The sequence below is a fragment of the Scleropages formosus genome, chromosome 8 (assembly GCF_900964775.1).
Source record: "Scleropages formosus chromosome 8, fSclFor1.1, whole genome shotgun sequence".
Classification (NCBI taxonomy): Eukaryota; Metazoa; Chordata; class Actinopteri; order Osteoglossiformes; family Osteoglossidae; genus Scleropages; species Scleropages formosus.
In genome coordinates this window covers 16,816,085-16,830,595 of record NC_041813.1, presented here as the reverse complement: position 1 = coordinate 16,830,595, position 14,511 = coordinate 16,816,085, and positions in this window count along the sequence as shown.

Here is a 14,511-nt window from a genome sequence, read left to right as displayed (position 1 = left end):
TATTGTTTTATTTGGTTATCATATTTCATATGTGTTTGAACTTGCCATTTGGAATCGTGTATTGCCTTAAGGCTGAGCATCAGCTTGAAGTCTCCATAGTGATGTGTAAGCAAAGATCTGTGTGTGTTTGTATGTGTCACCTATTATTACAGCTCCACATGTGTTCTTAAAAAAAAAACACTGTGACATAGAAAAAGTGTCACTCAGTGTATGCTGAAGGTTTTCTCTGATCAACTGTATAGGAGAGCAGCCAAGACCTCCTGACCACAAAATGGACACAGCCCCTTCTACAGCCCTCTTTCCGCCTCCTCTGCCCTTCCCCTTAGTTGTAATCTGGGACCTGTCGCTCTCAGCAGCAGCCTGGCTGTCCTCTCACAACCCCCAACGTGCTTCATCACACATCTCAGGTTCCATGACATCAAGCCTATCTGTGAATCCTTTCTCTCTGTTGGTTGCAGCAACAGGATTAAGACCTCAGGTCCTCCAAACATCCAGATTTTACATCCAAGGCTGAGCTCTGATTTTAATAACATTGTTAATGGATGTAGGACTGGTCTCCCTTTAGCCCTGTGTTGGTCCCAGGAAGCAATAGGAACACAATGTTATTGCATTTCATTATTCATATTCAAACCTGACATGCAGTTATAACTAATTAATAATTTACTTTTATTTCAGATCTGAAATGAGTAGGTTTAAGACTGGTTAGGGCTGAGACTAATATTTGCACCCCATCTCTTGCTGTAATACCCTTAAGCAAGGCACTTACACTAAATTGTTCTAGTAAAAATTACCCAGCTGTATGAATAGATACAGCAGCTATCTATCAGCTATTTCTCCGCTCCCTTTTCTTTTGCTGCTAAATGTGTTAACAGCAAAAGAAAACGGAGGCGAAAGGTAGACCGAGAAAGTGCCTTTTGAAATGGTGAAAATGGGCAGCGTTAGCCTTGATCTCTTCTTCAAAATGGCTCTCTTCATCTGCAGCCAAAAAAAAGGATCCTTGAAAAGCCATTTTCCCAGAAAAATTATTTCTTTTTATACAACATATTTTTGGACTTTGCGTAGTTAATCTCTTAATGACATCAAATGCATCTGGCCACTGTGACCATGGACACACAAAAGTGGATAGGTGCAGATAGACATACTCAAGTCCTTACCCTGTATTAGTGTTGGCATGAAATGTTGTTTAGCACATCTATCACAGTTTCTGTCAAGACATACATCTTGTAGTCTTTTTTTTCTTTTTTTTTGTGAAATAGATTTTTTTTCTGAAGCTTGTATTTTTTAGGGTGAAACTGACATATTTTTGTCACACCCATAATAGTATCTCTGTGTGGTCATTTAGTGTCATCATTGACTCAGCAGCACTTCACAACATAGTGGTGTTGTGTATGTGATTCATTGTCGGTGTGTTGATGTCCAGTGCTCCATTGTTGCATTTTGTAACATTACAGGGCTCATAAATCTGGAACAATCATAGCTCAATAGCTTTGGTATCGCTGTTAATTTCAGAGGGGTGACTGTGTGTGACATTTAGCTGGAGTGTTTTTCTAACTGTTTATATGCCCAAGAGCAACTTTTTCATATGATGTCTTTGTTGTGAAGAAGTCCATGGTTGACTCTTTAGAATTTTTGTGTTAGTCAACTCTTTGTAGTAATCTCACCTCCAGAATGGACCGTCCAGCTGTCTCTTTAACAAATGCCTGCCAGAGAGTTTGATGTTGTACCGTTTAATAGTGTAAATAAATATTGCCACGAAGAGGCTGCCATTTTGAGGTGGAGTGCTCGTAATTGCCATCAGCCTTTTGTCTGACATGTTTTCTTCTCCCTCCTATAACATATAAACACTAGTTTCTAGAAGAGAATTTTTTTCTGATTCTATCACACCCATTGTTCTCCTGTTCCAGGCCGTGCTGCTGCCCTTTGATTACATTTTTGTGAGTCCTAGATGACATGCTGTTGAGTTTCGAAGAACTGTTTTGAGTGGCTTCAACGAAAAGATTGCAGAGCATCTGGAGAAAGGAAGGAGGTGGGTGTGACAGAGGACGTCTGATTTCTCCCCCCAACTCATACTCTCCCCAGATGAACACAGCAATGTTTCTGGCTGCAGGCTGTGTTAACAGAGTACACATCAGGGTAGGCGGTGCCTAGGCAATCCAAACCAATGTAAATTTTGCAGAAGTATCTGTCAGGGGCCATGTAGGTGCTCAAAGAAACTTCAGTTATGTAATGAGGGTGTATGAATTTACACCCAAATTCAGCAAAAGCAATGCAAATGTGTGTTAAAAGTGACATGGCACATAAAGATAAAAATGGTGCCACATCAGGAAATCCTGAGTCAACTACCTGTGTATTTTGTGGTCAATGCCTAGTGTGTCAGTCACTTAGGAAGTCAAATGCAGTCATTCAATAGCATCACAGCAATATATGCTGTATTTGGTCAACTATAACAATTTAAAAAAAGTCAGTTTTTAATGGTAAATATTTATAACTGTTACATCTTTCTCACCCTCAGACTCATAGATAATCCTTCCTAAAACAAGCACAAGCACCAGGCCTCTGTTTGTTTTCTAAATCCTGAAGTGCCAAGTGACAAGAACTGAGAGGACATTGATTCCCCTGCTCCCCACCTCCCCAGAGTTTCTTCTGTATTCATAGACTCAAGAAAGAGAGCCTGAATGTGAGGCCACCCAGAGGAGAACAGAGACCAAAGCTAAACATGAGACCTTCAACAGGAAAACAGGCTGAAAGGGTGATGAGGGACCCAAAAAAGGCAGAATGTGATGCAAGCAGGAGCCTCAAACATAGAAGAGGTGAGAAAAATAAAGCTGTAACATACGCTGGCTGAAGGACAATAGGAAATTAAGGCCTTGCTCTGTCATTAACCCATGGTCAAGATGAAATCAATATTTGTGGTTGTGTTTATGGGAGGGGTGTTCTCTGGAGGCATTGATTCATCCTGCTTGGCCTCTCAAACTGGCTGTGATGGAGGGAGTTAATATATGATGAGCCTGAGCTATGTTACATCTCAGGAAACTGGCAATGAGGGGAATTGGGATCCTTAGGTTGACAACCAGCAAACTGGGTAGGTAGAGAGGAAGGCCCTTTGATGAAAAACCACCCTGCAACAGATCTACCTCTTCATGACCATCATCTTACATTTACATAACATTTACATTTATTCATTTAGCAGACGCTTTTCTCCAAAGCAACGTGCATCTAAGCGAAAATACAATTTGTCCATTACATTAGGAGAATCTAGGAGGATCTTATGTCTGTGTTCTGACCAGGCTGATTTGTCTTGCTTTGAGACCTACAACTGCAAGCTCACCCATGTCCCCAGTGCCTTCAGATATCCCTCCAAAGGTGAAAGCCTTGTGAAAATCCACAAACTTCTTGTAGTCCTTGGTTGACCTGAGTTGTGTTGGGTTGTCAAGAAACTACAAAATTAAATATCCTAGATGCAATGAGGTTGACAAAACTTTACATAACACTGAATAATAAAATACTGCTAACTGCTTTCTTATTCAAATTCAGATAACTAGACTGCTGCTTCGTATCAGAGGGGAAAGACCAGCAGCTTCTTCAGTTACAGAATGATCAGTTTAGATGCCCTCCTCTCATTTGGAACATCTCCAGCCTCCAAGGCCTCTTATCTGGAACTTTGGGAGTGAGATTAGCCTGTCCATCTGCAGCCAAGTGGAGTGTTTGCTATTAAACTGTAGGATAATTTTAGCCTCCCTGCTCTTCTGATATCTGCCTGTACTGTCCATCACACTGGACTATTAAAAGCTGCTCCCACAAGTCGATACTCAGTACGCAGATCCTGCTTTCTTGTTAGATGTGAGATGTGATTAAGCCACCTCCATACCTGATAGAAATATGAACTTGAGATCATGGAGACAGATGGAGCTGTGAAACAGTCTATAGGGCAACCTCTCTGTAGCACATGCAGTTCACAGAGCACTGTTAATCTTGTTTGGGTCAATGATCACATAGAGACTCAAGGAAAAACCCATTCTCCCATAGCTGACAGCTCCTCGATGATAACGTCACACTGACTTTTCGTCATCTTGATTAATGGAGCAGTTTATCAGACAAGCGGCCAGAAAACCGGACCATCAGTAAGCAATTTCAGGACACATCTGTAGTGGATGTACTGAATGAAGTGCTGACCTGTTTACGAGGACAGTGTACTTTGCTGTAAATCTCACATTATCTAGTGGTTGGTGAGGATGTGCTAGTGGGTGTTTGACCAAATGTTTTTTGACCTAACACTGACAAGAGCAATGTTCTTCAGACCAGATTGTCATTTTTTTTCTTCTTTTCCTTTTAATCAAACTAGCAAACCAAACGTGTTCAGGTCCTGCTTCCTGCTAAGTGAGACTTTTTGAGAACCCAAAGTAGCCTTGAAGCATGATCATGGATTCGTGCCAGTGGGAATCAGTGTGCTACAGCAAGTCTATAATCCCTCCATGTATGTTAATCCTCTGAGTACCAATGAGAAATAAGTAGCTCCTCATATAGTCTGAGTGTAGGAGAACCAGAGATTGGGTGGGGTGGCCAGTGGTGGAAAACAATGACATAATTTCTTTCTGCATGTTTATACACTCCCTTGTTGTGATTGTGATCACAAAAATTCAACACCCAGCCTGCCATGTCACAACAATAAGTGGACATGAATTACAGTGGCCCAATAATGTCATAATGACCCACAGTGATTTAGACATATTGACATTATTTATAAACCAGCTAGTGGGTGTCCAAACCCCACATGTGGATATACATCACAGGACAAATTTCAACAGCACTGGGGGAGATCATGTGTGGTTTAACCCTGCACTGAACATATTTCATAGTGCTGGCATCAGTGCTGGAAGCCTTGGAAAAGCCCTTCTGGTTCTTCCTTTAACAGGGGCTGTTAATCCTTGTGGCTGGATTGCACTGGGCGGTCTTGGCATATCATATTTTCTCTTGTCTGGTTTCTAGTCCAGTTGCTCTGAGGATTGTTATGTTCCTACTTCAAGAGGAAGTTTAAGTGAGGGATGCTTTGGCAGCCAAGGCAAAGGAGATATATAGGGTTAGACACTGAGGACTATAGACAAGCTAATTGTTCTTTTACTTTCCTTTTGCGCTTTGATTTTCTTCAACATCATGTGACATTTAATTTTTATCATGTCAGTATGTTTTATATAAGCAGCTTAAAAATTCCAGGGTATATTCATTAACGATATAATTAATAAATAGTACAATAAGTCCATTTTTAAAAATTTGTTTTGAGTGAAGACCCCTAAAAAAAAAAAGCTATGTGGCAAATTGTAGTTATAGCCTAGTTGCATTTGTTGGTCATTGTTTTAACTAAACTGCCCATTGCCTTCTGTAAATTTGCGTGCTCCTGTGTTACAGCACATCTGCATCACTTTGTCATGAAAGATAAGCATCGGCTAAAAAAGAGAGATGACCCTTTTGCTCCTTCTCTGTCACTGAAGCACTTGTGTTTGCAAAAAAAAGCCTGGTGACAAAAATTCTGGCTGCATTCAGCTCTTTTTGAGATGTCCAGCTTCTTTGTGTTTATTGTCTGTTTGATTAATGGATTATTTATGGCCTGAAAAGGGAACCATCTCCAAACCTCTCCAAGCCAGCACAAGAGCTTTTCATAAATTGCCCATTGGATGTTTGAAAAGGTCTTTGTCATGTACATTTCTGTGACTCCAAAATTATTACTGAAAGCTCTCAATTATTTCTCAGTTCTACATTTCTTATCATAGCCTTCTATTAGTTTGTGTGAGTCTTTCCTTCACGACACTAAAGCCAGTAATTTTTGTCTAAGATAGTTCCATTTAGGGGAGCGCGGTGGCGCAGTGGATTGGACCGGGTCCTGCTTTCTAGTGGGTCTGGGGTTTGAGTCCCGCTTGGGGTGCCTTGCGGTGGACTGGCGTCCCGTCCTGGGTATGTCCCCTCCCCCTCCGGACCTAGGCCCTGTGTTGCCGGGTTGGCTCCGGTTCCCAGCGACCCTGTATGGGACAAGCGGTTTGGAAAGTGTGTGTGTGTGTGTGTGTGTAGTTCCATTTACAGAACTGTGTTTCCCTATCTTTATTATTCCTTTTTTATCCACCTACAGATCAATGAAGGCAAGGCAGCATCTGGAGTGCTCCTTACCTTCTCCTATAAGGCAGGTCAGATACTTGGCTCCTCTTTTGTGTTGGTCTGTTGACTCAAGATGGTCACTTTTTCAGGGCAGAACCACATTTTATGGTGCATTTCCATGTGTGTGACTCGTTCTAAAGACTGGAGTCTCTATGCACTGAGACACAATACAAGTTCTGAGGGTCAGTTTCTGTGATATTTCCATTTTCTCTTACACAGTTACAGTTGCACACAGAGTGTGTGACTGAGCAGAGTGGCCATAAATCTGTCACTCAAAATGATACACCCCAGGGGATCACCTTGGTCATCAACCTTTTCGCTGATCCAAGCAAAGTCAGGCTGGTTCCCTCCTCATCTAACTCAAGGTTTTAGGTCAGTCGTAATGACTGAGCATTGACAGAACAGCATGGGGGGGTGCGGTGGTGCAGTGGGTTGGACCGCAGTCCTGCTCTCCCGTGGGTCTGGGGTTCAAGTCCTGCTTGGGGTGCCTTGCGGCGGACTGGCGTCCCGTCCTGGGTGTGTCCCCTCCCCCTCCGGCCTTACGCCCTGTGTTACCGGGTAGGCTCCGGTTCCCCGCGACCCCGTATGGGACAAGCGGTTCTGAAAATGTGTGTGTGTGTGAGACAGAACAGCTAAAAAACTGTAAGTATTGAGTGCTCTGAAAACCTGAAATCCACTGTAATCTGAAATTTCTCTGAAACTGAAGTGGGCTTCAAGCTCCCATGTCCCATTTTTGGGCATTTGGGCATGAGGGAACCTGACCTCATTGTACATGATCTGAGATTATATACAGAGTTGAGGTAATGCTTCCCATTATTTCGTATAAAATATTGTAGTTGGATATCATGTTCTAGATTAGCCATTCAGTTTAACCCAGTAATACAAGGAGTATATAACAAATGCAAAATTGAAACAGGGTTCAATCTATAGCCATTGTTTGCATGGTAAAAGCAACTCTTGGGATGAAATCAGCTGTTATCCCACCCCCTTCTCACCCAGGCTCAGTCCTGGTTTTGGCGTAGCTCTGAGCAACAATAGCACAAGCGAGTCACCTTTTTTATCAGCATGTTTCAAAGAGAGGAGGCAATAATGTCCCCTTCCTAAATTTTTATAACGTGACCTAGAAGACAGAAGCCATCCAGGGAGTCTATTACTTCCCCTGCTCTAAAATATTCCGTCTCCATATGCACTGGACCACTAATAATTGTTGCTTAATCTGATATCTTGAAGTAACATAAATTTAACATCTTAACTATTCTTCAACAACTTGTTTGAAACACATAGCATATATTGCTGCCTATTGTGGGTGCATACATTATAAAAATACAGTTCATTCCAGGTTCTTTACAACATTGTTCTTTAACAGCAGCCACAATATTGTTATTGATAGTATATGGAATGTATTATGATTAAAAATATTGCTTAAAATCATGTCCTGCTACCTACCCTTGATTATAGGGATTTGGCAGGCTGCATTTAGTCATTTCTGGAAAGATTGTATCTGAGTCACACCAGAAAAGAATGGATTGAATGAAGCACTTCATTTGCTTGATCTGTTTTAAAGAATGGTCTTTGGTTAAAGCATTGTGTGATATCTGGCTAATAGACTTCAAGAATACTGTTTGTATTGATTTGACTGTGATGTGTTTCAGGCAGAATAATTTCATGCTGACTCTGAGATGTCTTAGGTTTTCCTTGATATGCCTTGTACTTTAGCACTCGATATTATATGCCTTGTTTTTACAATTTTATCTGTTTTAGTCACATACCAATTTTCCACCATCAGATGATGTGAATTAGGGACATTCACCTTAAGCTATGTATCTTAGTGAAGAGTAAGTTCTAGTGACTGGTTCAATTGAGATATGAAGGTACTTGGCTTCTCCACATCCCAGCCAACCCCAAACACATTGCTCCTTAAGTCATGCATCAGTGTAAAGTGTTTACAGGGAAGCATGAAAGACATTCTTCATTCTATACTAATGGGACTTCTTCTACATTGCAGATGTCAGACTTTTCACACACATTTCTGCAAAATAAATCAAGAGTTTGTTAAGATGTCCCACTGTTTAGTGTGTCTCTGTTGGGGAATCACTTCTAGGAATCATAGTTCCTAAAGCATGTCCTTTATTCTAACCAATCCACAGATACAATCCACAGGTTGAGTGAAACTCTTTAGTAAAAGTCAGGCAGAGCAGAACATTATCCATGACAAGTAAACAGACAAGAAGTGGAATTATTTAAAGGGTATTAAAAGGATTTTGTTGTAATAATCTTGAATGGCTGAAATGTCAACTCAATAATGCCTTGCCTGAAATGTGATTAGACTTGAAGCTGAATGTTTATGCATAAACAGAGGACATTTATGGATATGCGTTGATAGCACTCAAGGTGCCGCTGAAATTTTCCCCATATACAACAGAAGAGAATGTCCTTATCACCCATGACTCATGGCAAGACAGATCTGAAAAACATTAGTCTGGGTACATTCAGTCCATAAACATCAGTAAATGTCTTGCAAGCAAGATGCTAAACAGAGGCCCTGGCTCATATTAGTCATTAAAGACCCTGTGACTCCTTTCTTTGATCTTCAGACTTGTAAAGATTACGCTATGAAACTTTGTGTGTGATCTTCTGCAGTTGCTTTGGTCAAACTATGTTTGGTCAAACTACTGTTGGGTCTGACCAGTTGGATTCCTTCTTGGTCTAACCCATCCCATTCCTTACGGATGAAACCAGCGGGCTTATACAATGTCTTGCAAAAGTATTCAAGCTCATGGAAAACTAGTACCATTTTCTGGATTTCAAAAGATAGATACAAATGTTTTCCTAATCCAAAAGGAGGCTCTACTAAATATTAATGTGTTGGGGTTCAAGACTTTTGCAAACAATATTTTTTTCAGTTTTTCTTTTTTTTTAATCTTTTCATAAATGACTTTGGCTTTGAAAATAAACTGTTAGAACACTCAGGTTCACAATAAAAATTCTTATTGGAAGAATATGTGTATGTATATTTTGAAATCCAGAAAAGGGTGTTAACTTTCAATGGGCTTGAATACATTTGCAAGCTGCTGAATTTGTCAAATGAAGCCAGTTACTATTGGGATCATTCCACCAATAGGAGTCTTCCTCTAACTTACAATGTGGTTAATTATCCCTTGATAGTCCAGTATCAACTCTCTGTTCCCTGAATGTTGTTTGAATATCCAAAGTTAAATGGTTCTCTCTTTTATTCTTTGCAATACCCATTTCTAATATGTCTTGAAGTTCAGCATAGACTGAAAATGCTGCAAATCAACGTATCATATTTTCACATTTTCAGAACCGCTTGTCCCATACAGGGTCGCGGGGAACCGGGCAACACATTATAGTTCCATCAATGCAAAAGGTTTCTTGCGAAAGTCAGTTTTGAAGAGCAGGGAATCTCCTTGGGCTAGAGACAGCCCTAATTTTTATGTAAAGGGAAATACAGTGTGTACAGTTTGTTTTTTGCTTTGCCCATGCTTTCTTAGTCTTGCATTATTGATTCCATAAAGAATTGCTTGTCAAATGTGTCCCAGGGGGCTTGGCTTGTTTGTTAATTGCAGAGCAGTTATCACCTGTGATTATGGTAGTTGCAGAATATCGAAGGAATTTGTGGCAGAAGTCCCTGGTAAAAGTTTTTGAATGTTCAGCAGTTCTAGGAGAACTAGTTCTTCATACAGTAGGGTATTAATTAATCTACAGATGCAATGACCTTGTTTCTGGGACCCTGTCTTGGGTAACTATCCTTTTTGCAGTATATAGTTAAGTATGCATCTCTAACCCATATGCCACTGTCAGTTGGATTAATGTTTTGCAACAGTCTCTGCTTCTTTGGAATTCTCCTTCCATGCTGTACAATATTGCCAAAAATGCTAAAAATGAATGAATACATGCATAAAATTTGAAAAAAAAAAAATGGCAGTCTGGTGAAATACAAGTTTGCATAATGTTTTTTCTAGTTAAATGTCTTGGACCAAAATAAAGACATTATAAACTTGTGAATGTATTATGACACCTCCTTAATTGACCACACCTGCCCCAAACCAGAGCAGCAGGGTATTAAAAAAGCCGTTCCTGCTCCGAGTGCAGACCATCATCTGGGAAACACGCATCTCCTGCGCTGTGAAAGGATCACAGTCTACTTACCCGTCCTTCCCTGACCCTCGTTTCCCCATGTCCCTCGTCCCCAGTTTCGACATCCACGGTTCCTGACTCCAACATCGCTTCCTTGACCTCACCTCCGGATTCACCCCGAGAGCCCCGCCTGCACATCGACTGGCCCACATCTGTCCCCGACTACGACTCTTGCCTGTTCCTCTGTGTCAGTAATAAAAATCCCACTCTTGGGTCCTCATAGACTCCTCAGTCTCCTACTCTCGTTTATAACGGTATTCGTCTTTAACCTATCAAATTCAACAAATTCTCCTCTCAAAAAAGTTAATTGTAAACACAGGCACCATGTTACATTAAAATCTGGCATTCATTTAAACAACAAAACAGAGATGTATTCTCTTCTGCAGTGGTAACAATACATTTTTAGCTTTACACAAGTTTCATTTAATTGTCAGTACTATCTGTGTGGACTCATTTTTGTTTACATTTTGTCCCTTTGTGTAATTTTTTACATCTAAAATATTGTTAACATTGCATGTTTGAAGTTACTCATTTTTGTTTTGTAATGTTATATGTACATTTTTCCTATGCTGTGTGCCTAATGGCGCAGGTGCTCATCCACCTTTTCCTGAAAATGTGATCCTGGTGTAGATGTATATATTCCACAAAGTTCCTGTAATATTTTCACCTACCTCGTTGTATTGCTGACAGCTTGCAATATAACCCCATCATCTTTAATGTCATCTTAAAAAGTTAACGGCTGTAGGTAATGGAGATAATGAATGGCTTCTGTGTTCTGAAAAACTTCTCACTTCCATGTTTCTGCCAGAAATGTAAATATTGATGAGGGATAGTGGGAAATTTTTACCTCTGAGGCTAACAGGTGCAACCCTTTGCTGCAAAGTAGTCTGATCTGCAGTCCATTTAATTCAAAGTAGCATAACCATGTACAGTAACTGCGTCCGGCTCACGCTCCCTCCGGGTTACACATTTCTCATGCGTTTCAGTAACTGCTAGTGTACAGCTAAACCGCCAGTGATTGATGAAGGTAAACCTAAGAACGGCTCTGTTTATTTTACCAATGTCTGACTTGCATGATGAATTTGAAATCTTTTCTAAGGATGCCCCCCTCCCGATTCAAACACCGGCATCACCACCACCCAGCGGCTAACACACACCTCACCTTTCACACTTATTCAACTGCAGCGCTCTTACAACAGGATTAGGGCATCGGGAGACCTTTCAGTCCTTTTGTAAATCCCCTTCATTCAACATTTACCATTTATTTTATCCAAATTGTTTGATATTGTTTTTCCAAGTGATTCATTCTGAGTGTGTTTTGTCCTGTCTCTGTTCCGCTTTGTCTCTTTTTGTGGATGTCACAGTGCTGTGTTTGTTGATTGTCCATCCCTCTCTTCTGTTCCCACTTTTTCCATATCTGCTTGTGAAACATTGCTGTTGTCTGGGTTATTCTTCTCCAGATCATTTGTTTCTGTTGTGGTGATTTTGTTCTCCTGTGAAGCTTGTCTCCTTCTCCCTGGTTCCCGCCTACCTTTCCATTCCTTTCTCTATATTCTTCCCACACGGAGTGATTGATCAGGTTTTCTTTAGGATGTGTTTTTTTAATGGGATATTTCCAGCCTGGTCATTAATTTTCCTATTAGAACATGAATGACTCCCAGTCATGGTGTGGTCATGGATTATTTCATTTTCAGCATTTGGGTTTGAAGGTGAAGAAAAACAATCTCAGATATTTATGATGTCATACAAAGGGTAGAACTGTAATTAGTTGCATTTTCAAGCCTGAGTTGAACAGATTATTTCTATATAAGGCTGGGGGGTTTTCTGTCTCATTTCACACACATATACTCCATCAGCGTTGAAGAAATAATAAATCATCTGTGATATTTAGCATGGATGAAAGATGGCCTCAGAGCCAAAAAAAAATCTGTAATTTTTTATCTGGGAAGAGTCACCATAAGCCCAGAAAAACTTCTTTCATAGTTGGGATGTTACTGGATATCAGGCTGCACAGTAGGTAGCGCTTCAAGGTTGGAAAAGGAATTAAATCCAGCTCAGAGTGCATGGAGTTTGCATGTTTTCACTATGCTTACATGGGTTTGCTTTTGGTGCTCTGGTTTCCTCCCAAAGACATGTGCTTTAGGTGATCTGATGAATCTAAATTGCCATGTGTTACATTTTTGTGTTATGTGGATGAATTTGTATAGCATATGAGTCACATTGAATAAATGCATCAGCTGAATATGAAATACTAAAAATATTTTTTTAAAACATTGGAAAAGTAATATTTTTACATATTAGCATTGAGGGCTTTTATGCAGTTAAAAATGTACAAAGATTGAAGGATCAGGAGCGCCAAGGTGGGTCCCTCCTTTCAATCCTCTCAGTCACTCTCTTTGAGGTGCTGTCAGAGCTTCCAGCAGAGAGAAAGGAGACAAAGTTGTTTGTAACCACTTCCTCTCAAGAAGCAGGAGATCGACATGCTAGAAATTTGTTCGGCTGCAGGCTAGGAGGCATCATTTGGCACCTGCGGCGCAGGGTGCGTAAATGGGGTGATATGCCCCAGATTACAGGAAAGTGGTGACACCGAAGGACTTTCCCTGTTACATCACATGGGCACGGACCAAACAGCTCCATCCCATCGCTAGATGTTCCCCTGAACATGCAGAAATATGCCGACAAAGGATCCTCTGTGCTTTTTGGCTCCATGGAAACATAAAAAATAATAATGTAAACATAATGAAAAAAAATAACATAACATAATAAACATAATGAATAAATGCAATAATAACACAAAGAATGCAATTTTTTGAACGTTGTGATTACAACTAAGACAAAAATTCCTGACAGGCGAAATCTTGAACATGCATCCTCTACATATAAATTACAGCAAAGGGTATTTTCTAGGTTTGCTTAGGCTTTGCACTGGCAGTGAGACCTAATTATGACACTACAGAGCCACAGCTGGAAGAAATATGAAAATCCATTTTTTTTTCAGGTCAAATATCTCAGTCTTCATAGTTTTGTTCATGTGCAAAAGATGTTGGATACCTTACTTTTCCTCCAGCTGCATTAAAACTTCCTGTCTAATGCAGTTTTGTACCAGTCCCTCTGAGACTCCCTCTTACTAATAATAATAATTTACCCTGTGCTGTGTATAAGGTCTGACCAAGGAGGAGTAGGATCCAGAAAACTGACCACATGTCCATGTGTTTAAGTACATATACAGTGGCTTGTAAAGACTAAACATCTACCAATACAGATATAATGGGTGTGGGGACACACACGGGGAACAATGCCTGATAATTCCTTGCTTTTCAAGACATGAAAAAGAAACTGCAATAAAAACTTTGTGTCTGTGTATTTCTGCCTTCCTGTTCCTCTACTACAAAGTACAAATGTCTCATAACAACAGCTGCACTAAGATAAACTACAATCAACTGAACCAATTTCAGCCAATAAACTAGAACTGAGATGAACAAGGTTACAAACATAAAACCCTTTCCAAAGCTACTCCAATTTTCGGGTCAAGTTATATTTGTTTTGCGATTTCCTTTTCTATACATTATGCAAAATCGCAACATAATGAGCTACTGACCTTTTACGAGCTATTATGCAGCTATTTGTGTGATGAACATCGGTGCATATGGTAGAAAGAAACTAACTGTACTTAAGAATCACACGTCTGCAACTATGCCTCTCTTTCTCGTAATCTAATGCACAGATTGTATTTTCTATGAGATGTACATCGCTTTGGAGAAATCTCTTCTAAATGTAAATGTAATGAAAACAAATGCAGCACATATTTAAATTTACGTTTAAATGTCTAAAAATCAACCATTAATTCATGACATAGACAACATAGTTTAATAAAGTGATTTTATTACCCTGCCCCCCAGCCCAGTTGTAATATAACAGTTTTCATTTCCCACCATTCCTGATTGTTTGTCCAGCTCTATTTCATTATGTACCTTAGGTTTACCACCTCCACTCAGCTTGCATTTAAAACATCTATGCATCCTTATAATCATGTCTGAAATACTGCAATTTCATTTACCTCTACAGTTTTGAATCTGTGACAAGTTCCTCCGGTGTTTGCTTCCACCTCAGATTTTTTCTCATCTTTTAGGTCCGTGTATGTCTGTATTGGGGCCTGCCACTCTGCTACGGAGCTCCATGAGCTGAGGTCACTGGCTTTTCCCTCCACTC